At 34.2% G+C, this 22,065-nt stretch overlaps 1 pseudogene; it reads left to right on the top strand.

The window, feature by feature from the left end:
- Positions 1 to 3,326: 3,326 nt before the first annotated feature.
- Positions 3,327 to 22,065, top strand: part of LOC111392985 — a 27,347-nt pseudogene continuing 8,608 nt past the window's right edge.

Below are 22,065 nucleotides of genomic sequence, written 5' to 3'. Positions count from 1 at the left end.
AAGTAGTAGGCTCCTGAGAAGACAAACTATTAGGATTGTCAGAAAAAGGATCTATACGAATAAGATCAGATCTAGTCAGACTGATCTAGTCAGACTATGAGTAGTGGATGGAATAGAAAAGAAAGGTATATGCTCGAGAAAAACAACATGACGAGACATATAAAGTTTCTGAGTTATTGGATCAAAACAACGATACCTCTTTTTACCTTCACCATAACCAAGAAAAACACAAATTGCAGATCGAGAGGACAACTTGTTGCGTTCTACATGAGGACGAAGAACGAAACAAGTACAATCAAAAACTCTAAAGAGAGAATAATCAAGGGTATACCCATACAACTTTTCGAAAGGAAAAAACCCTGAAATATGAGAAGACGGAATTGTATTAGTCAAACCTATAGCAGTAAGAACAGCTTCACCCCAAAACACACTAGGGACAGATGCAGACAACAAGAGAGAACGAGCAGTTTCAACAATGTGCCATGTTTTCTTTCAGCAACACCATTTTGCTCAGGAGTATCTGTACACGAAGTTTGGTGAATAGTTCCATCTAAAGCAAGCAGCTCACAAAATTTATTAGAAGTGTATTCCCCACCCAAATCACACCTAAAACATTTTATAACAGCAGAATATTGAGTTTTAACAAGAGCACGAAAGGCTAAGTATATCTCGAAAAATTCAGAACGATGTTTCATTAAATAAACCCAACAATAATGAGTGTGATCATCAATAAAAGAAACATAATATCGAGACCCTCCTTTTGTGGCAACAGGAGAAGGCCCCCATATATCAGAATGAATTAAATCAAATGGAGAAGAAGAAACAGAAATACTTCGATTAAAAGCTAAAGCTAAAAATTTTGCCAGTTTGCATCCACTACAATTAGAAATATCACAAGGGTGTAAATTTCCTAAAACCCCTGTAGAAGCTAAAAATCTCAAACGAGACGACGAAACATGACCTAGACGAGAATGCCATAAATAAAAACTAGAAGAAGAAGGACTCAAACGAAACGAAGACAAATCAACACTAGTAGCGGCAGCAGCAACTGGCACTTTTAGCTCATCCAAAATATATAGTCCACCCTTCCTACGGCCTGTCCTAATCAGCTTCTGAGACTGCAGATCCTGTACATAACAAGAAGAAGAAGAGGAAAATGTGACTAAATTACTAGAATCACATAACTGACCAACAGAAGTGAGATTTAATGTGAGATTCGGAATATGATAAACATTAGGGAGAGATAAGTGAGATGTGACAACAGAACCAACACCTGCTAATGGCATAGGAGTGCCATCAGCAGTCATGACAGCAATAGAGGACGAAGGGGACACAGAAGCAAAAGACGAAGAATTTGGAGACATATGATGTGAAGCACCAGAATCCAAGACCCATACAGAATGTGACATACCTAAAGAACTATGAGGTAACTGACCTATGGAAGAAGCAGACATAGCTTGAGGTTGTAAGGAGAGAAACTTCTGAAATTGCTTAGCCAAAGTACTAGGATCAGTGATAGGATCTGATGAAGCTACTGCTGCAGTATTAGATTGTGGTGGTCTATGAGCATTAGATCGTGATTGGTTGCCAGGCTTCCAAGCTTGAGATTGCTGCTGTAATTGATTCGACTATCTCAACTTAGGACACTGAGCCTTTCAATGACCTTTATGCTTACAGAAATTGCACTCGTCAAATGCAACCCTTGTGTAAGGCTTATTTTGATTATTAGAGGATGGCTTAGAAGACACTGCTAATACAGAAGGTTTAGAAGCTGAAAGAATTCCATTTTCAGCATAAGACTTAAGACGTATTTCTTCAGCCAATAACTCACTGACAACTGAGTCAACAGAAGGAAGTGGAGAACGATGCAAAATTGAACCTCTGAGTCCTTCAAAATCACTGCGAAGTGCCGTTAAAAATTGTACCAACCGTTGCTGCTCTCTATGAGTAATATAGGCAGCACATGCCTTTAATTCTGTCGATTCTATAAGGGCCAATTGATCCCAAAGATCTGTCATAGCAGAATAAAATTCCTGAATACTCATATTATTCTGATGAAGAGTTCGTATATCATTCTCCAATTGATACTGCTTTGCAAAATTTGACTGAGTGAATAATCTTTGCAGATGATCCCAAACCTCCTTTGCTGTCTCATATTTCGCCAACTCTCTACCTATGGAATGCTCCACAGAGTTGTTAATCCAAGTAATAATTTTTGAATTGTTTGTTTCCCAGGCATCTATCAAAGCAGCATAGCCCTCATTGGTATTTTCAGGTTTCACAGAAGTTCCACTAATGAATCCCCACATCTTTTTACCCTTAAGAAAATTTCTCATCACGTAACTCCAATACGAATAATTCTTTCCATCCAACCTCACATTCACAGACTGAAGAGAATCATCTCTTTTAGTAGCTATAATAAAAAAAATAACAGATTCCAGAAATACCAGATTGCAAAAATAACAGATTGCAGAAATATCAGATTTACTAGTTGGATCCGCGAAAGCTGTATTTTAGATTAAGTTTTGTCCCATGAAATCTAGCTCTTATACCATGTTAAACAATCCAAAGAAAATAAAAGAAAAAGAAGGAGGCTAGGGTTTCATTAATTGAATGAATGCTAAAAAGATAGTTTAACCTAAATACAAAGAGAATATATATAGGCTAAATAAAGGAAACTAAAAAGGACTATTCTACCCTTAATAAATAATAAATAATTCTATATTTCTTAACAATTTCATCTTTATTTGATCTTAAATTTTATTCCTTAACTTAACATACCCATGAAAGATGGTGGCTTGTTTAAGCAGTCCAATCTTAAAATCTTTATACTCATTTTTTGAGTCTTAATTTGATCGAATTGCTTGTTGAAGCTTAATAAACGCCTATACCATATTAAACTTGAGATTTTATTCTAAAATGTCAACCTTATCAAAAGGAGTAGTCGAAACCCTTCATAACTTGACTATATTTTAATCTTTATTCGATGTAGAACTTTCTCCCTTCACAATTTGAACCCACAATTTCCTTCCCTTATGTTTAATTCTCTTGGAAACAAAATGGCGAAGAAGATTTCATACAGTGGACACCAAAATTTTCAGAAATTAGCATTAGTTTGTTGTTGATGTTGTTTTTTGTGTTATTTTATTTAGAAGCCGTCATAGTCTCTCTTTCTCATTTCTTGTTTAAAATATTTTGACAAATCTTAAATTTTCTTCTAAGCTGCTGAGCACAAGCTACTTCCTGGTAATTTTTTGATGTCATTTCATGGTTATTTTTTTAATCAGGGTTTCACTTATTTTACAGAAATTTTGATTATTTTGCAGAAAATGGTGAGAGGAAAGTTTCAAATGAATCAAATTGAAAACGAATCAAGCAGGCAGGTTATCCTCTCAAAACGCAGAAAGGGGCTGTTAAAGAAAGCTTACGAGTTTCAATAATTTGTGATGCTGAAGTAGCTTTGATTATTTTCTCAGAAAAAGGAAGACTTTTTCAGTTCTCAAGCTCCAAGTACATTTTCATATCTCTTCTAGATGCACTTTTCTCATTTTTGTTGTACTCATGCTATTAATTTCGAGTACACATTTCATTACATTAAATTATACTTGGTTCAATGTGTATGTTTGTGCTCTCTGCTTTGCTACTATTATATATATTTACATATTTATATTTGTGTATATATAATATCATAATGCTTGATGATGCAATAGGATATCGGGTTGGTGTACTTTCGAGAGATTTTCAGTACCATGTTGCCTGCATCAATCTTTCTCTTTTCATTTAATATATGACGGTTGCTTGATCTGGCCTGCCTAAAATATTATTTGGAACATGACTTAGTTTGTTGTAGTAAAATTGCTAAGTTCGCAATAAACTTAGGGTTCTTCGTTTGTGTAGGGGCTGTACATGTTCATTTCTATCTGATTGTCGAAAGAGAGGGAAAGAAATTTATCAGATTTCAAATATTCTGTCGTGTGTATGCTTGTTGGGTTCCTTTAATGAAAAATAATTATTTTGGACTGAAAGAAACCTTGTGTATATTTTACAGACTTCTTTAATCTTGATTTTCTCATGAAATATTAGCATTTAATGTGAATATTGGATTTAGAAGTCCACTTAAAGGTATCATGTCTTTCTTCGTTGGCCTACGAGGAGCTGTATGAAATTTAGAGATAATTAGGACTGTCAATGGATTGGATTTTGATTCGAACTCAACCCGAATTTGATGAAATTAACGGGAAATGGATTTCGGACATCAGTCCGATAACCCAATCAAGATTCGAATCTGATAATTCATTAACTAAATGAAGCAAATATGGATATTGGTCAATCCAATCCGATAACAATCTGATCCGATTTATTATAATAATATAATATATTTTATATATTATCGCATAATTTATTACACATAATTTATTTTATTTTATTTTATATTTTAGTTTTGAAACTTGTATTATACTTAAACATAATTTTCAAATAACTAATAATATTAGATAATAGTATAATGTTGTTAATTGAAATATATGAAGAGATTTAATTTTTTATTAACTAAAATAAGATAAAAATAATTATTAATTTATTTTATAAATTAAACAACCAAAGGAGCCAACATTGGAATTGTTTTCATTATTTTCAACTTATCACTTCCCACATCAGATACTCACTAGAATATCGTAAAATTTACAATCTATAAATAAGTGGAACAACAATTGGGTAAAAGGCTATCTAGACCTTTTAATTCTGGGTTTAGAAGTTGACTAGAATTTTTATTTTTCTAATTTTTTCAATTTTGGATCGGGTTATTGGATCGGATATCCGATAACACGACAAATCGGATATGAATTTAACAATCAAATATCCGTAGAATTATTGGATAGGATGAGATAATTTTCTTAACTGATTGGATCGGATTTGGACAGATCCGATCCATTTATAGCCTAGAGACAATTATCAATCCTAACCACAAAATAATTACATTCTGCAAATTTTAACTTCCTTGCATGAATATTCCATTAGGGCACGCTATAATAAGAGGTACATATAATTCTTAGCATACTCAATCAAATGCGCAATTTTTTCTCCAACGGGGAATCTGAAACTCTTGATCCGATCCATTTACAGCCTAGAGACAATTATCAATCCTAACCACAAAATAATTACATTCTGCAAATTTTAACTTCCTTGCATGAATATTCCATTAGGGCATGCTATAATAAAAGGTACATATAATTCTTAGCATACTCAATCAAATGCGCAATTTTTCTCCAACGGGGAATCTGAAACTCTTCATATGTAAGCTTAAAATCCATTACCCAATTGTTTAATATGGTATGATCAATTAAATTTAGGGCTGGACATGGTCTGATTCAATTCAATTTTAAAGAGATCCAAACCTAACCCAAATTTTCAGGTATTTAGTAAATAGAACCGTCGGGTCCAAATTTAATTATGGAACCGTTTTGGTTCGATTCGGTTCGTGGGTTCCATGTAATAATTAAATTTTAAATATTTAAAATGTTATATTAATTTAACTAATGATATGTTCAATTTTAGCTCTTATAAAATAATTTAGTCCAATCTTATGTATCTTTTGCGTCTATTTGTTTATTCATAGATTTAATTGTTAAAATCACATAAAAGAAAAAAAAGATTGCAAACTTACAATAATGAAGAGAGGCATAGTCAAACTTTCAATCCGATTTCTCTAGAACTGTAGAAATGACACTATGGTAGAATTATACATTGCGTAAAAATTATGTCAATTTGATTAAATTGGACTTGGGATGGAAATTAAAAATAGGAAAAATCATATTTTGGGTTTAGACTAAATTAATTAATTAAAAAAATTTATTTAGAAAAAAATAAAATAATTTGGCTTATTTAAGATAAATAAATTTAAAAAATTAGGAAGGTTCGATTCTTATTCAAATTTTCAATTCTTGGTCTAGAACCCAGAATCGAAACAAACTCATCGGTTCTTGATTTAAATACCATTTTGGATATTTCACTTAAAAAGAACTTCTCAATTTGGTTCAGTTCAGGTCGGGGTCATGTTCGATTTAGGAGTTTTGTCCATCCCTAATTAAATTCAAGAGTGAAATTTAGTTTTATTTCTTGCACATTTAACTTTAATAAGCTATTCTACAGTACTAGTTGAAGGAGACATTGTTATTGAGCTTAAATTTTGAATCATTGTGTAATAAAAACAACAGTTGTCATGAATTTTAAAATAAGAAACATTTATTAATAGATTGTAAATTAATTTGATGCTAATGAAGATAGGGTTGGACAAAACTTTTAACCCATATCGAATCGAACCGGACCGTATCTGAAGCGATTTGAGCTATTCTTCTTAAGTTAAACACATGAATGGGTATTTGAATAGAGGACCGATGAGTTTGGTTTAGTTCTTGATTTTACACCAATAATCGAAGAGCTGAATCTCCTTCATTTTTTAAATTTATTTATATTAAGCCTCGTTTGGCTCCCTTTTTCTTTCAATTTTTTCTTTTTGCTCTTTCTTTCAACCACACGATCTTCCATAAAATAATATTACACATAAATTGAAATTTTTTTCTTCTTTTTCAACCACACATTCTCTAACAAAAATACTATTTCAAACATTAAAATTTGAAAGAATGGGGGCCAAACGGAGGCAAATAAGCTAAATCATTTTTTCCAAATAAATTTTTAAACTAATTAATTTAGCCCAAACACAAAATATGATTTCTCTATTTCTAATTTTATCCTAAGCCCAATTTAATCAAATTGACCTAAGTTTCATCCAAATCTATTATTCTACTATAGTGCCATTTCTATAGCTCTAAAGAAATCGAACTGGAAGCTCGACTACTTTTCTCTTCTTTATTGTGAGCTCGCTATTTCACTCTTTTTGAGATTTTAACAATCAAATTTATGAAAAACTCAACAATGAGAGGTGCAAAAGATACATAAGATTAAATTACTATATTTTGTAAAAGTTAATATTGAACATATCATTAATTGAATTAATGTAGTATTATTGTAAATATCAAAAAAATTTAATTATTGTATGGAACCAGGCACCGAACCGAAATGATTCCATAACTAAATTTGGACCAGACAATTCTACGTGCTAAATATCCGAAAATTTGGTTTTGGTTTGGTTGTCTTTAGAACCGAATCGAATCAGACTTTGTCCATCCTCTTCCCCCTCCCAGCTTTTTGCGACAAATAACTGCTTTAAGACTATTTTTTCATAATGAGCCATGGATATATTTTAGGTCTTAGTTCCAGCAAATATGCTAACCTCTAAATTTCATTTTGTAGAGGAAGAGTGATTATTGAAAGTAAACTTCTACTTGAAGATTAAATTTAAATTAATATATTCCCTTCGTCATGACTCAAGTTTTTAGTCAAGCGCTTCAAACTAATACATGCTAATGCTTACTAGCTGCAACATGTTGTGATTTGATGTTTATTTGTGTTCTTGCATTGATGCACCAATTACCTCCAAGAAAATATCGACGTATATCTGAAAACGGAATTGGAATATTGAAATTTGATTCCACAACCCTATACCTCCTATTTATACTATACAATACAAATTGGAAAAGGAAACTATAATCACCTAAGTAAGGAAATAAATCAATCTACCAATTAACCAAAAATAACAATCTAAATAAATTATAATTTCCATATTATATGACTTTCTACACTCCCCCTCAAGTTGAACTGTAGATGTTGATCATGTTCAACTTGCTGTGGAGTTCGTTGAAACTTTGTCGTGACAATCCTTTTGTGAAGATATCCGCGGTTTGCTTAGTTGTAGGGACATATATCATGCAAATAATCCCATCTTCTACTTTTTCTTTGATAAAATGCCTGTCCACTTCTATATGCTTGGTTCTGTCATGTTGTACTGGATTAAGGGAAATACTGATGGCTGCTTTGTTTTCGCAATAAAGTTTGATTGGAAGTTCAACATTCACTTTCAGTTCTTCCAAGAGTTTCTTTATCCACAGCCCTTTACAAATTCCTTGAGCCACAGCTCTGAATTCAGTTTCAGCACTGCTTCTAGCCACTACATTCTGTTTCTTGCTTCTCCAAGTCACTAAGTTTCCCCATACAAATGTACAGTAGCCAGAAGTAGACCTTCTATCTTCAATTGATCCAGCCCAGTTTGCATCAGTAAATACTTCTATTCCCATCCTTTTATTTTTTTCGAAAAATAATCCTTTCCCAGAAGTGCCTTTCAGATATCTAAGAATTTTGTATACTGCTTCCAAATGAGCTTCTTTGGGAGAGTGCATGTGTTGACTAACCACACTGACTGCAAATGCAATATCAGGTCTAGTGTGTGATAGATAGATTAACTTTCCAACTAATCTTTGATATCTATCTATTTCCACTAGGCTCCCTGTGTCCTTCATCTTTCCAGATTCAATAGGAGTGTCACTTGGTTTAGATCCTAACATGCCAGTTTCTCTTAGCATGTCAAGTATGTATTTCCGTTGAGACATACTGATACCCTTATTTGATCTTGCAATCTCCATACCAAAAAAATACCTCATTTGTCCAAGATCTTTTATTTCAAATTCTGCGGCCAAACACTTCTTTAATCTTTCCATCTCAACAATGTTGTCTCCAGTTAGGATTATATCATTAACATATACAATCAATATTGTCTTAGTACCATCTCTAGACTGATGAAAAAACATGGTGTGATCGGATTGCCCCTGTTGATATCCCTGACTCTTCAGCACTTTTGCAAATCTATCAAACCATGCCCTCGGTGATTGTTTGAGGCCATATAGAGACTTTCTGAGTTTACAAACCTGATTTTCCTTCCCACTTTTGTTGAATCCTAGTGGTATTGTCATGTAGACCTCTTCTTCTAACTCTCCATTAAAGAATGCATTCTTGACGTCAAGTTGTTGAAGAGGCCAGTCGAGATTCACTGCAAGGGATAGAAGAACCCGAGCTGTATTTAGCTTTGCCACCGAGGTGAATGTTTTTGTGCAATCAATGCCATAGGTTTGTGTATACCCTTTGGCGACTAGACGAGCTTTATACCGTTCTACTGTCCCATCTGCCATGTACTTTACATTGAACACCCATTTGCAACCTACTGATTTCTTTCCTTTTGGTAGATTTACTACCTCCCAAGTCTCATTTTTCTTCAAGGCTCTCATTTCTTCCATTACTGCCTCTCTCCATTTGGGTGACTCCAAAGCTTCCTGAATATTTCTTGGAACTTCTGTTTTATCAAGATTGGTTGTAAAAGCTCGAAATTTAGTAGATAGAGCATTATAAGATATGAAATTTGAAATAGGATGGAGGGTACATGACCGAGGTTGTTTCCTGAGAGCAATAGGCAAATCATTTTCCGGAGATATGAGTTCGACAGAGGAGTTCTTTTCAAGTCCTATCGTCGGTTCTGACTCTTTTGGTGCTTCAGGTGTGAGAGTTTCTTTATACTTTGATTTAGGCTTCCGTGAGTAAACTAGTATCTCTTTATCATTTTGTGTTTCGACATCTCCCCCTGGGTTCAAGTTTCCTTCTGTATATGGCACATTAGAAGGTAGAGTGGCTTTTGGGTCAGTGGTGGAGAGGTTAAATTCTAAGAATTCACGATCCAACCGATCTTCACTCAAGTTCTCCCCATGAAGAGATGGTTTCTGGAAATATGGTGTTTTTTCGAAGAAGGTGACATCCAGACTAACATAGACCCGTTTTGTGGATGGGTCATAACATTTATAGCCCTTTTGAGTGGGTGAGTACCCAATGAAAACATACTTTATTGCTCGTGGTTCAAGTTTATTTCGGTGATGAGAATGCACAAAGGCAGTGCTTCCAAAAACTTTTAGTGGGAGGTTTGAATTGATGCGAGAATTGGGAAAGTACTGTTGGAATTTATGTAAAGGCGAGGCAAATGAAAGGGTACAACTAGGCATCCGATTGATAAGGTATGTAGACGTTAAAATTGCATCTCCCCAAAATGTTTTTGACATATTTGTAGTAAATAATAAGGCTCGAGCAACTTTGAGTAGGTGTGTATTTTTTCATTCAGTAATACCATTTTGTTGAGGGGTGTTGACACATGAACTTTGGTGAATTATCCCATGTGTTTTTAGGTAGTCTTGCAAGGTGGTATTGAAGTATTCTGTGTCGTTGTCAGTGCGCAGAATTTGAAGTTGTGCTTGAAATTGAGTTCGAATCATAGAGTGAAAGTTTATAAATACTGAGCATACGTTAGATTTTTCTTTTAGTAGATATACCCAGCATACCCGAGTATGGTCATCAATGAATGTGACGAACCATCTTGTTTGGGTTTGATTAGGTATACGGGATGGTCCCCATAAATCACTGTGAATTAAAGAAAATGGTGTAGATGGTTTATATGTGGAATTTGGAAATGAAGTTCGATGATGTTTTGCGAATTCACAACTCTCACATTGAATATCAATTGATGTTTTATTCGAGAATTGTAAAGGAAGTATATGTTTCAAGTAGGGAAAGCTAGGGTGACCCATTCTATAGTGCCATAACAAAATTTTGCCATCCTTAGAGACAAACGCAGGATTACAACTTCTATTTTGACCTAGCTTAATCACATTAGGTTCCTCGAAGTAGTATAGACCCTCACACTCTTTAGCACTGCCAATCGTCTTCCCCGATGAAAGGTCCTGAAATACACAGTAAGAAGAAAAGAAATTAGCAGAGCAATTTGAACTTTTGGTTAGTTGACTAACAAATAGCAGATTGCAAGACAAATTTGGGACGTGGAGGACGGATTGTAATGTGATAGAGTCTGAGATTCGAGTACTTCCTTTTCCTGCAACGGAGGAGAGTGAACCATCTGCAATTTTCACTTTAATATTTCCAGCACAAGTTGTGTATGAGGAAAATAAGTGGTACGAGCCCGTCATGTGGTCAGATGCACCGAAGTCGATGATCCAAGAAGTTTTATATTGTGAGGTATTTAACGCTCTCAAAAAGTTACCTTTATGGGCGAGAGAACTAGAGGGACCTTTAGGAGAGGGCTGACCAGATGTTTGAAGACTTGAAAATATTTGATAGAGTTGTTCCATTTGTTCGGAATTGAATGCTCCACTTGAAGTAGGAATTTTTGTTTCAGCTTGGTATCCTCGGCTCCTATTATTTTGCCTTGGCTTCCAGTCGGTAGGTTTTTCATGAATTTCCCAACATGTGTCTTCTTTGTGCCCCGACTTGCGACAATGCTCACACCATGGTCGTCCCCGTTGTTTTTGGATCGACCCATTTGCAGCCCCTTTTGAGAAAAGGCCCAAAGCTCCATTTCCACTTGAAAGTCCATTATCTGGAGGCCCATTATTTTCCGGCCCACAGTTTTTTAAAACATTCACTCCAGGCCCAATATTCGGTAGCCCATTTATCTTAACAGTTGGAGGCCCATTCCCTTTGACATTTAGGGCCGACATCTCTGGAGGAGCTCCATTCTCGTCCTTCATCATCACCGATCGGCGAGCTTCCTCCAGGCGAACCTCGGTGAACACTTCGCGTGTCGGTGGTAACGGTTGCCGACCTAAGATTCTTTCTCTAACATCATCCAGCTCTTGGTTTAGGCCTGCAAGGAACTCGAACACCCTCTCATTCTCTACCTTCTTTCTGTACAGTGTGCAGTCATCTGCACACTTCCACTCCTCTTCGACGCTAAGGTCTAATTCCTGCCAAAGATTCACCATTTCCATGTAATGATCGGTCATGTCTCTCGAGCCTTGCCGAGTCTGCCACAGTCAGGATTTGATTTCAAATATGTGCGACGAGTCTTCCACATCGGAGTAAGTTTCCTTCACTGCATCCCAGACGTCCTTTGCTGTTGGGAGAAAGAGGTATGTCTTTCCGATGGTCGGTTTCATTGAATTTACCAAGCCGTCACCATGGAGTTTTCTGATTTCCACTTCTGCAGCAAGACGGCGTCGGTCGGTTTCTTGGTTTCGCCGGTAAGATACCCCAATTTTCCTTTTTCGCCTATTACTAATTTTATGGATTGGGCCCACTCTCGGTAGTTCCTTCCATTCAATTTTTCCGCCGTGAGTTGGAAGGTGGAGTTCTCTACTCCAATTGAACCGATTGGGGGGCTGACTTTTGTTTCGAATTCTGAAGTGGCAGAGGTCGTCGACTCTACCATTGTTTTGCTAGGTTAGAGGAACCTGCGCTCTGATACCATGAAAACGGAATTGGAATATTGAAATTTGATTCCACAATTCTACAAAACACAACCCTATACCTCCTATTTATACTATACAATACAAATTGGAAAAGGAAACTATAATCACCTAAGGAAATAAATCAACCTGCCAATTAACCAAAAATAACAATCTAAATAAATTATAATTTCCATATTATATGACTTTCTACAATATCCTTTCATCCATTCGTGCCTTTTGAACTGAATATTTTCATGCTATTGTGCTAGAACTATTTCAATCAGTCCAAGTTATTCTCGTTACTGATCCATGAGAACATACAATTTTTTTAGTGTTTGTAATTATCTGTTTAAAGTAAGTAGCAAATGTTACCAAAAAATTTTGACTTCCTCCGTTCATGCTCTTTTCACTCTCAGCAATACATGCAAAAACGGAGTTACGTGATTTATCTTCAATCCTTCAAAGACATCAATCAATTTACATGGATTAATAAGTCTATTTTCTTACAAAATAATAGTGAAATAAGCAGGAAGAGCTGAATTTATATTTTAAGTCTATATGCATGCATCTTTGCCTGAGTACTTGTGCTGTTGCAGGTACATGAAACCAACAACATTAATAATGCATGTCAGTGAAATCATAAATTATTTTTTCGAAACAAAAATTGGTTAAAATTTAATACATATTATTATGTCAAACGTGATTAATCGAAACAAGATGAACCAAAAAAAGCACCGGAAGAATAATGAATATTGTTCTTTGTAGCCAGGGCAACTGCTTCCAAGCTCTTTCCTTCTGGTAGCTTGGCATCTTGGAAGTTCTTTACATCTTTTCTTTACTTTCCAAAAGGAACTCAAGAAATTGCTAACTTCTCTTCCTCCGACTAGTGAATCAGGGAGTGAAGGAATAAAATAGTGGGAACTGTGAAAGCTAAACTGACTTTAGTAGAGAATTTTTTAAACCTGCATGTGGTTTTTACCCATGTTAAATTAAGTGTTTTGCATGTAAATCTGTCCCTTTATTTTCACTTTTCTTTAATTTCACTTTATTTGAGATCAATTTTCTTTTCAAATATTTCCAGTATATTCAAAAACCTATGATGAGCTAGCTATCAAAATTCTCATAAATTGTTTTATATCCCATTGTATTATAGAACTTATATAAAGCAATGTTTGTTTCCTCTTTTTCTTTTGTTTATTTCTGTTTAGAGTTTCCCTCCTCACGAGAGGGAATTGTTTGCTTCTTGTATCCTAGTTCCTACATAGCTCGCTCCAACATAGAATAATATATGGAAAAGTAAGCGAGGAACTGCACAACGAAATGCCTGGCTAAAATAAGTGCCGAGAATAATAGTTTCCAAGAAAAGGGAAGAAAAGAAAAGAAATGATTTTTCCCCCCATTTCTCAAATTAGTCATTATTTTGTGAGCCTTGATTCAATGTTCTTGAGTCTATTTTGGATACGATATATATTTTAACAATTTTTCACATAGTAGATAATCTTCTCTCTATCACGACTAGTGATTTTTCTCAGGTATGATTTTTTTTTTCATTTTCTTTATTTTTGTTACTATTATGTCTATTGTTTTTCTTCATATTTTGCAAAGGCGAACCAGATGGTTAATTTGGAAATAGGCCTAGGGTACCGAGTTATGTTTCTTTAATGTATTTATCCATGAAATTATCTCTTATATTGTATCTTTTTCTAGTTGCAAAGTACTATTTTTATTTACATGAGCAAAAACTTTTCCACCGAAACATTTGCGACAAATCTTTAAAATGTGTCACGCTAAAACACTTGTTGCAACTACTTTTTATATGTTGCAAAATATATCGTCACTAAATCACAATTTTGTTAGAATATCTTCTTTTTAGGAAAAGGGTTCAGAAAGCTTGTGGATAAAGATTAGAAAACAACAAAAGGACTCAGAATAACAAGAATAAGCAAAATTAGGTAACTGAGTAGAATTACGAATACGTTGAGGATATCGAGGAGGTGGTGAAGCAAGAGTTAGATCAACGATCTCAGACTGTGCTTGGGAGCCATAGAAACAGGGGATATAGTAAGCCAGGACATGTGTAATTGTAGCACATGAAGAATCAAAATACAAGGGGTATGTGAAGGTGACCTATCAATATCATCGAAGAATGGATCAATACGAATGATATCAATTTTAGTCACATCATGAGTATGATCAAAAATAGGAAAAATAGGATATGCTCAAGAAATACAACACGAAGATAAACATATAATTTTTTATTAATGGGATCAAATAGTGATAACCTTTTTGGCCATCTCTATTACCTAAGAAAACACAAATAGCAGAACGACATGTCAACTTACTAATATCTACTTTAGGACAAAGAATAAAGCAATTGCAATCAACGACTCTCAATGAGAAGTAATTAGAAGGATGCCCAAACAATGTTTCAAATGGTGATAAGCTTGGAGTGTGGAATGATGGAATATTATTAATTAAAGACAAGCAGTGAGAACTATTTTTCCCCAAAATTCACTCGGAACTTTGGTAACAAGGGAAGATCACGAACAGTTTCTACAATGTTCCTTGTCCTTTGAAGTGCTTCTACAATAAGGAGAAACTTTTGTATCGTGGAAGACGATTTTTAAAATTCTGTAAGTACCATAGTAGGGTAAATTCGTCTTAAAGATAGTGTTAAACACTAGCCTTGGTTTACAATTTCATTCTTTTGTTCTTCATTTCGGCAATTCGTTTTTCCATCCCAAGTAAGTGGCTTTGTTTTATTTAATATTTTAGAATATAATTAGCATATTCACCAACAATATCAAGATTGTTGTTTTCAAACCATCCACGTTCATCCGAGGGTATGTTATTGTTTGAGCTACTCTTGTCAACAATTAACTTTTTAAGATCGAATCTAAGCCTTAATACCAAGTAGGATACATGTTTGTTTATCAACATCATTAGGTACTCATTAAATTGTTAATTAGAAGGTTACATACTCTAGATATGAGATGGTACATAGTTCTATTGATTATTTTGATTGTCATTTGCTGCTTTGCACAAAGTGATTTCCTCTTCTAAGTTAGATATGGAATGTAGATTTAGAATCCTTTCGTGCCAAATTTAGTTATTACTCTATCAAGATAGGAGTTTTGGGTAATTGTCAATTTATGAGTAAGCCTACCCATGTTAATAACCATTCCCAAGATCTTCTTGGCTTTCCCTAAATCTTTCATATCAATTTCTTATAATCTCAATTTTGGTAGGACTGGTTAACAACATATCATCCACAGTTATAGTACAGGCATGGATCATATTCACTTCTCTTAAACTCAATCCTAAGCACATATGTGTCAAATCTTATATACCACTGCCTTGGGCTTTGTTTAAGCCTATATAGCGATTTTGTAATTTGTAGACATACTCAGTTTTACCTTTCACCTCAAAACCTTGAGGCTGACCCACACACATATAAGAAGACACTCTTAACATCTAATTGTTCAAGTTTCTAGTCAAATTGATCAACTAGTACAAGCATCAGCTTTATAGTTTTGTACTTGGTTATTGGTGAAAATATTTTATTATAACCAATCCCCTTTGGAAACTAGCCTGGCTTTGTATCTTAAAGGGTCAATGGGATTGCTACATTCCTTTAGTTTGTAGACCCACTTGCTTTGCACAGGCCTTTGTTTATCTAGCTTTTTTACTAATTTCGAAGTCTTATTGTCCAGTAAAGATTTCATCTCCTCTTCTATTGCTTTTTTCCAGTTTGCAAATTTCTGTCCATTCATAGCTTCTTCAAAATAAGAAGGCTTTGAATGTTCTAAAGCTTCACCTGAAACTAAGGAAAATTTAGCTAGGTTTAATGTTTCATAACTAGGATTTGGCCTATGTTATCTTCTTTCCCTGTCTCTCACAAGTTGATAATCTTTTATTGTGGAGTCTATTGTGATATCAGTACAGGTTTCAGGTTCACTTTCAACTTGAGGTTGATTCAAAACCTGAGGTTCTTATACTTCACCTTCATCGGGATTAGCCTCATTTCCTTCTATTGAAGGAACTTCAGGTTGTGTGAGACTGAAACTCGTTAACTTCAAGTCACTTTGAGGAGTTCTATTCATTTCAAGTTCCTTAAACTTATAAACTTTATGTTTAAGACATGGCATTTCAAATTCATTGAAGACAACATTTCTGCTATTAATGATTTTAATGCCTTGTACCTGTAGCACCCATAGCCTGTACCCTTTCACTCATTCCGGATAACCTAACATAACATATTTGGTGGCTCTAGGGTCTGATTTTCCCTCAGTTTGGTAAGCGTATTCAGCACATTCAAAACTCTAATATGCGCTAAATTAAGAGTTTTACCAGTCCACAATTCCTGTGGGATTTTAAACCCTATAGAACTACATGGTGACCTATTCATAAGGTAAGCAACAGTACATTCTGCCTCAGCTCAAAATCCCTTTGCAAGCCCAGAGCTTATTAACATACACATAACCTTGTTCATTAAGGTCCTATTCATTCTTTCAACAACCCCATTTTGTTGCGGGGTGTACTTTACAGTTTTGTGTTTGACAATTCCTTTTTGGTTACAAAAGTTGTCAAATTCAGCACTACAAAATTCCAATCCATTATTAGTCCTTAAGGTTTTTGGCTTCCTATCAAGTTGATTTTCAACCATCCTTAACAAGGTTTTAAACTTCTGAAATGTTTAAAATTTAGCTTTTAAAGTATAAACCCATACTTTTCTAGATTAGCCATCAACTAAAGATAGGAAGAATCTATTCCCACCAAAGGTGGGATGACTCTGGTCCCCATATGTCTGAATGAACAGTCTAGAGGTCTTTTAGTAGTGTGTGACCCTGCTTTAGAACCGACTTTATGAGACTTACCCAAGACACATGTTTCACAGAAATCAAGAGGCTCAATTATATCTTTCCCAAGTAGTCTTTGATTACTTAGATATTTCAAGCTATTGTTTCTAATATGCCCCATTTTATTATGCTAACGTGTAGATTTGTTTTTGTTACAATAAGGGAACTAGGGCTATTTGTGGCAATAGTCTTCCCCAAAAAGGTAGTACAAATAATCTCTTTTGGGTCCTTTTAGGACAACTAAGGATCCTTTCATCATTTTCAAGATGATGATGTCAGATTTAAACATATGCCCCTCATCTTCAAGAATTCCCAGTGAGATGAGGTTTCTTTTCAGATTTGGGACATACGTACATTCTTGATTGGCCTAAAAATGACATCATGCATTTTGATAGCAATGTCACCAATCCCAACTATAGTTTGCGTATTATTTTCTCCCATATATACCTTTCTATGTTCTATGTCTTTGTAATTGTAGAACCTAGACTTTATAGAGGCTAAGATCCAGTCCTTACTGACTTTCCCACTAGACACAGTTATAACATGTAGACTATTCAAATCAAGACCTGTGGAGTTATTCAACTCAGCATTGTCATGATCATTCTGTTTTCTTTTAAAATCATAACAATCCTTTTTAAATTGTCCCAGTCTGCCACAATGATAGAATTTTTTGTTGCTTTTGTCTCTGCACATAGACCTTCCTTTTGACTTTCCCTTATTCTATTTTGAAAATTGTTCTTTCTTTTCTTTGTTCTCTCCCTTATGAACATACTTTCTTCTCTAAAGTTAGACTTAAACTCCTTTTTGACCTTTAACTCTCTAGATCTTAAAGCATCTATAACTATAGCTTATGTCAACTTATCCCTTGTGTATTTTTGGCATTCCTGACATGTTTATAAGATTTAGGTAATTAGTTCAATAAAATGACAGCAAGATCCTCATCTTCAAATTTATTTTCATTTTGTGCAAGACTTTTAACAATAATACTAAATTCACTTAGGTTTGTATCTAAATGCTTTCCAGTATCCATTCCAACATTCCAATACTAAACAATTTTTTCAAGAGATAGATTTTATTGGTAGAGTCTTGGTCAAGAACAAATATCAAAGGCTATCCACAGAGTTCTTGCAGCTTTTGCTTCATCAACTTGTCTTACTATATCATCAGATAAGTGCAGAATTATAAAGCTATATGCAATATCATTCATGTTCTCAATCTTATCAGGTTTTGCTTTAAGTTCTGCAAAAAAAGTTTCAAGGTCATCAAGTGCTTTTGCAACTCTTTGTCGGACCAAAATGGCCCTAATTTTCTACTTCAATATAGAGTAATCTCCATTTCCATCGAATTGTGATAATTCGACCTTCAAACTCATAACAACTTCTGTAAAAGAATGGATATTGCTCATGGACATAAGTGATCTTTAATTCAAGATCACTTAATAGTAGAAAAGGTTTTATTAAAACACTTTTTCAATTCTTTAAAGAAAACCAAGAAGTGAACAATGCAGGCTTATTACTCAATCAAGAAATTATCAATTGCAACAATAGCAAATAATGTGGCACTTTCTTCAATTATCAAATGATCATACAATTAATTTAGGGTTCCAAGAATGAAGCATGCTCATATATCAAATAGATCAATCATGTAAGTACCGATTTTAAAAAGCTATTGAGAGCAATTTAAATATATGGAGAAACAATATACTGTAAAAGAAAATAATATGAGAAATTCAAAACGATCACGCCAAATATTGTCGCACAACAATATTTAACTCCAGAACCCCTTAAAAGACTATTTTTCAAGAGTCAACTAGCCAAGTTTGTGGAAATGTATCTTTTCACCTCTTATTCTCGCCTCGCAGATCCAAGATTCCAAGTAAGTTTTTCGCATCAGCGTGGATCGAGAAACAGATTTAAAAAAAAAAATCACACATGGTTTAACAAAGAAAAGGAAACCGCTTTAAAAATTTAACCAGAAGCCCTAAGAAAGTGGCTCTGATGCCAGATGGTTAGGATTTTCTCTCAATAACAATAGTTAAGAAAACTGAAAAATGAACAAGCACACAAGAAAACACAATAAAAACACTTGATTGTTCACCCAATTCAGCAGAAATTGCCTAATCTGAGGGCTCAAAAATCAGCCCACTACTAAGTGCACAAAAGACATTCAAGAGAGTAAAATGTTCCAAGAAACCCAAATTAGAACACGATTTGATCCCTGATCCAAAAGGATCTTCTAAATCGTCAACCTTAATCAACACAAACTACCGAAAACCACAACCTAACCACTATATAGGTTATCGACCATTCTCACAGGCTAAAGAGTTACTGTAGCACCACTAATTTCACAAATTTTCAGTAAAAGATTAGGATTTCATGAGAGATCTAAGAAAGGATCGGAAGACGATGAAGAAAGAAAACTAGAAAATACTTAGAGAGAAAAACCAACATACTCTCAAAACCAAAAGCGAAAGAATGAGCCAAACCGTCACCTTCCAGGAGGATTTAGAACCAATTGATCAATCTTAGCCATTAATCCAAATCAATGGTCCAAATTCCTTTTCAGCTAGCGCAACTCAAGTGAAGGTTAATCCACTAGTTAGGGGTAGCCATGTGGCTTTCAACATCCAACCGGATTAATGTTTTATAGAAAAATCATTTTATCCTTCCATAAGTTTTGTTTTTGAGAAGCATGTTTTTTACAAATCCTACTTCCTTTAAAAGAGAGAATAGCCGAATACTATTCATTCTGGTGGCCTCCTTTTCACATTGAATTTGGTTCCATTATTGTTCAACAACTAGCTTCTCACTGTTCATTAAATTATCTTCCACTATTCATTAATAAATATCTGAAGTAATTATTTCTTGCCCATTTTTCTTTGCCCTATTTATTCTCTCAAGTCCTTCATCCTCCTCTTTTCCTCTCCTGTTCTTGATCATGTCTTTGTTGATTGATTTCCCAATTCAGAGCTTGTTGGTTGTGGACGTCTCCACTTCTTCGAAGAGGCTCTCCGTTTCTCCTCCTCCACTCAAAGAAACTATTGACAATCAATCTGCCTCCACCAGAAGAAACATTTTCTCCCTCCGTGTGAAGGCTGTGTGATCTTTGGATTTTCAAGTAGCAATTGAAGATCCAACCATTCACTAGATTCTATGGGAATAGTTTCAGCTCTTGGGCTTTTATTTTCCTTTTTCTGCTATTTTTTAATTATTTTTTAATCTTTCTTTTCCTACCTCCGTCCCCTTCTTTTAATTTTTCTTGTTCTTTTTTTTTTGGTATGTTTACTTGCAAGATTTTCTGCTTTTATTTATTCAAGATTTATTGTAGTGCTTCATTTGGGAGACGATCTATTTTGACTTTTGAGAATTTATTTATTTATTTTTATAGATGACTGGATGAGCATTTCTGCTGAAATTGCTTTCACTCCACACTTCTTAGACATTGGAGTTGGAAAGGTATATTTTTAAATTGTATTTTATTAATCATCTACAATATCTATAAGTTTTTTGTCATTTTGGCTTCAGATTGTTTGTTGCCATTTATCTACACAATGGTAATTGTAATTGTAGGCATTCACAACCTTTTTATGCTTCTTCTCACTTATAATTATTGAATTAATTGGAGTTTGGGCTAGGGAATTCTTGTATTGGAGCTATACTGGAATTAAGGAACCAATAAAAGGTATTGACATTATTCATGAAGTGAGCACCATAGGAAAGGTAAAAGAATGAAATTTTTGTTAATTGGATGTTGATGTGATTATGGTGTGTATAACAAAACTTTAGTTTATTGATCGAACTTTTTTCAATCAAGAATGTTTGTTTATGGAATTTACAATGATATTGTTTTTATATGGAACGATATTGTGAAGGGATACACTTGCACTTTTACGGTATCAATTCTACATAATAGTGGCTTCATAATGGACTTTTTACATCTCCCCATCCGTTGATGTTCGAGAAAGATTTCGATTCAATGGGTAAGTGTTTATCATTTTGAGGAGGATAGAAGTACTTATCTCTTAGCATGTTGAGCAGAGTGTAAAATATTTTATAAACTCTCTTACACTTTTTAAACTATCTCTTTTTGGCAGCGTAGGAATCGACTTAAGGCATGTCAATTGTTTTTCTCTTCATAATTATTATTTTTTAAATGCCAATTTTTGTGAAGGCTTCAACGTAATTTCATTTGCTCGCTACTTTACTATAAGACTAGATTGCTAATGGCCATAGTAGAGTATTGACAATAGAGGATTTATAATAGAATATTTCAACAAAATAATAGAGATTAGATATTTTGAGTTGAATTTGTTGGTTCTTTTTCTTTATTAGAAGAGCTTGACTTACACAGTGGACTTGTTAGGGTTGGACAAAACTTTTAAACCAAATAGGATCGAACTGAATCGAGTGGTTCTTCTTAAGTTAAGTATCCAAATGAGTATCTGAATCGAGAATCAACAAGTTTTATCCAATTCTCGATTCTAGACCGAGAGCTAAATAACTGAATAAGAATCGAATATCCCTATTTTTTTAAGTCTCAAAGCAGGGTTCCGACTTATGTAATCTAGTATTTTCATTTTTTTTGAAGGTATTATTTTTAATGTTGGAGTCAATTGAAAGTGAAACATGTGTTTCTGATTATTATGAAAATAATGTTATTGACAAGAGTTATGACGAGGTTCCGTTACTTCTCATTTTTCTTGGTTCAAGATTTTAGAGCTTGGTGTTGTACTAGGAAAGATGAAGAAGTTTTAATGTCTGAAGATTTCTACTTTTAGAAATATTTGTTAAATATCAACAGATCTGATAATTTATTCTCATAATCATAGCATGTGATGAATAATAATAAAAGAAAACATATCTTCAATGGTTGGCAAAACTTGATTAGAAGCCATGGGAGATCAATAAAGAACCTTCAGATCTGATAGAAAACAAGACAAGGAGGCTAGGGTTCTTTTGAATCCAATTCTTCAATCTTATTCACATTGTTCATACACCAAAGATATATATATATATATATATATATATATATATATA

Source organism: Olea europaea, chromosome 1, assembly GCF_002742605.1.
Source record: "Olea europaea var. sylvestris chromosome 1, O_europaea_v1, whole genome shotgun sequence".
In the NCBI taxonomy this organism is placed as follows: domain Eukaryota; kingdom Viridiplantae; phylum Streptophyta; class Magnoliopsida; order Lamiales; family Oleaceae; genus Olea; species Olea europaea.
This window is presented reverse-complemented; position numbering and strand designations above follow the sequence as displayed.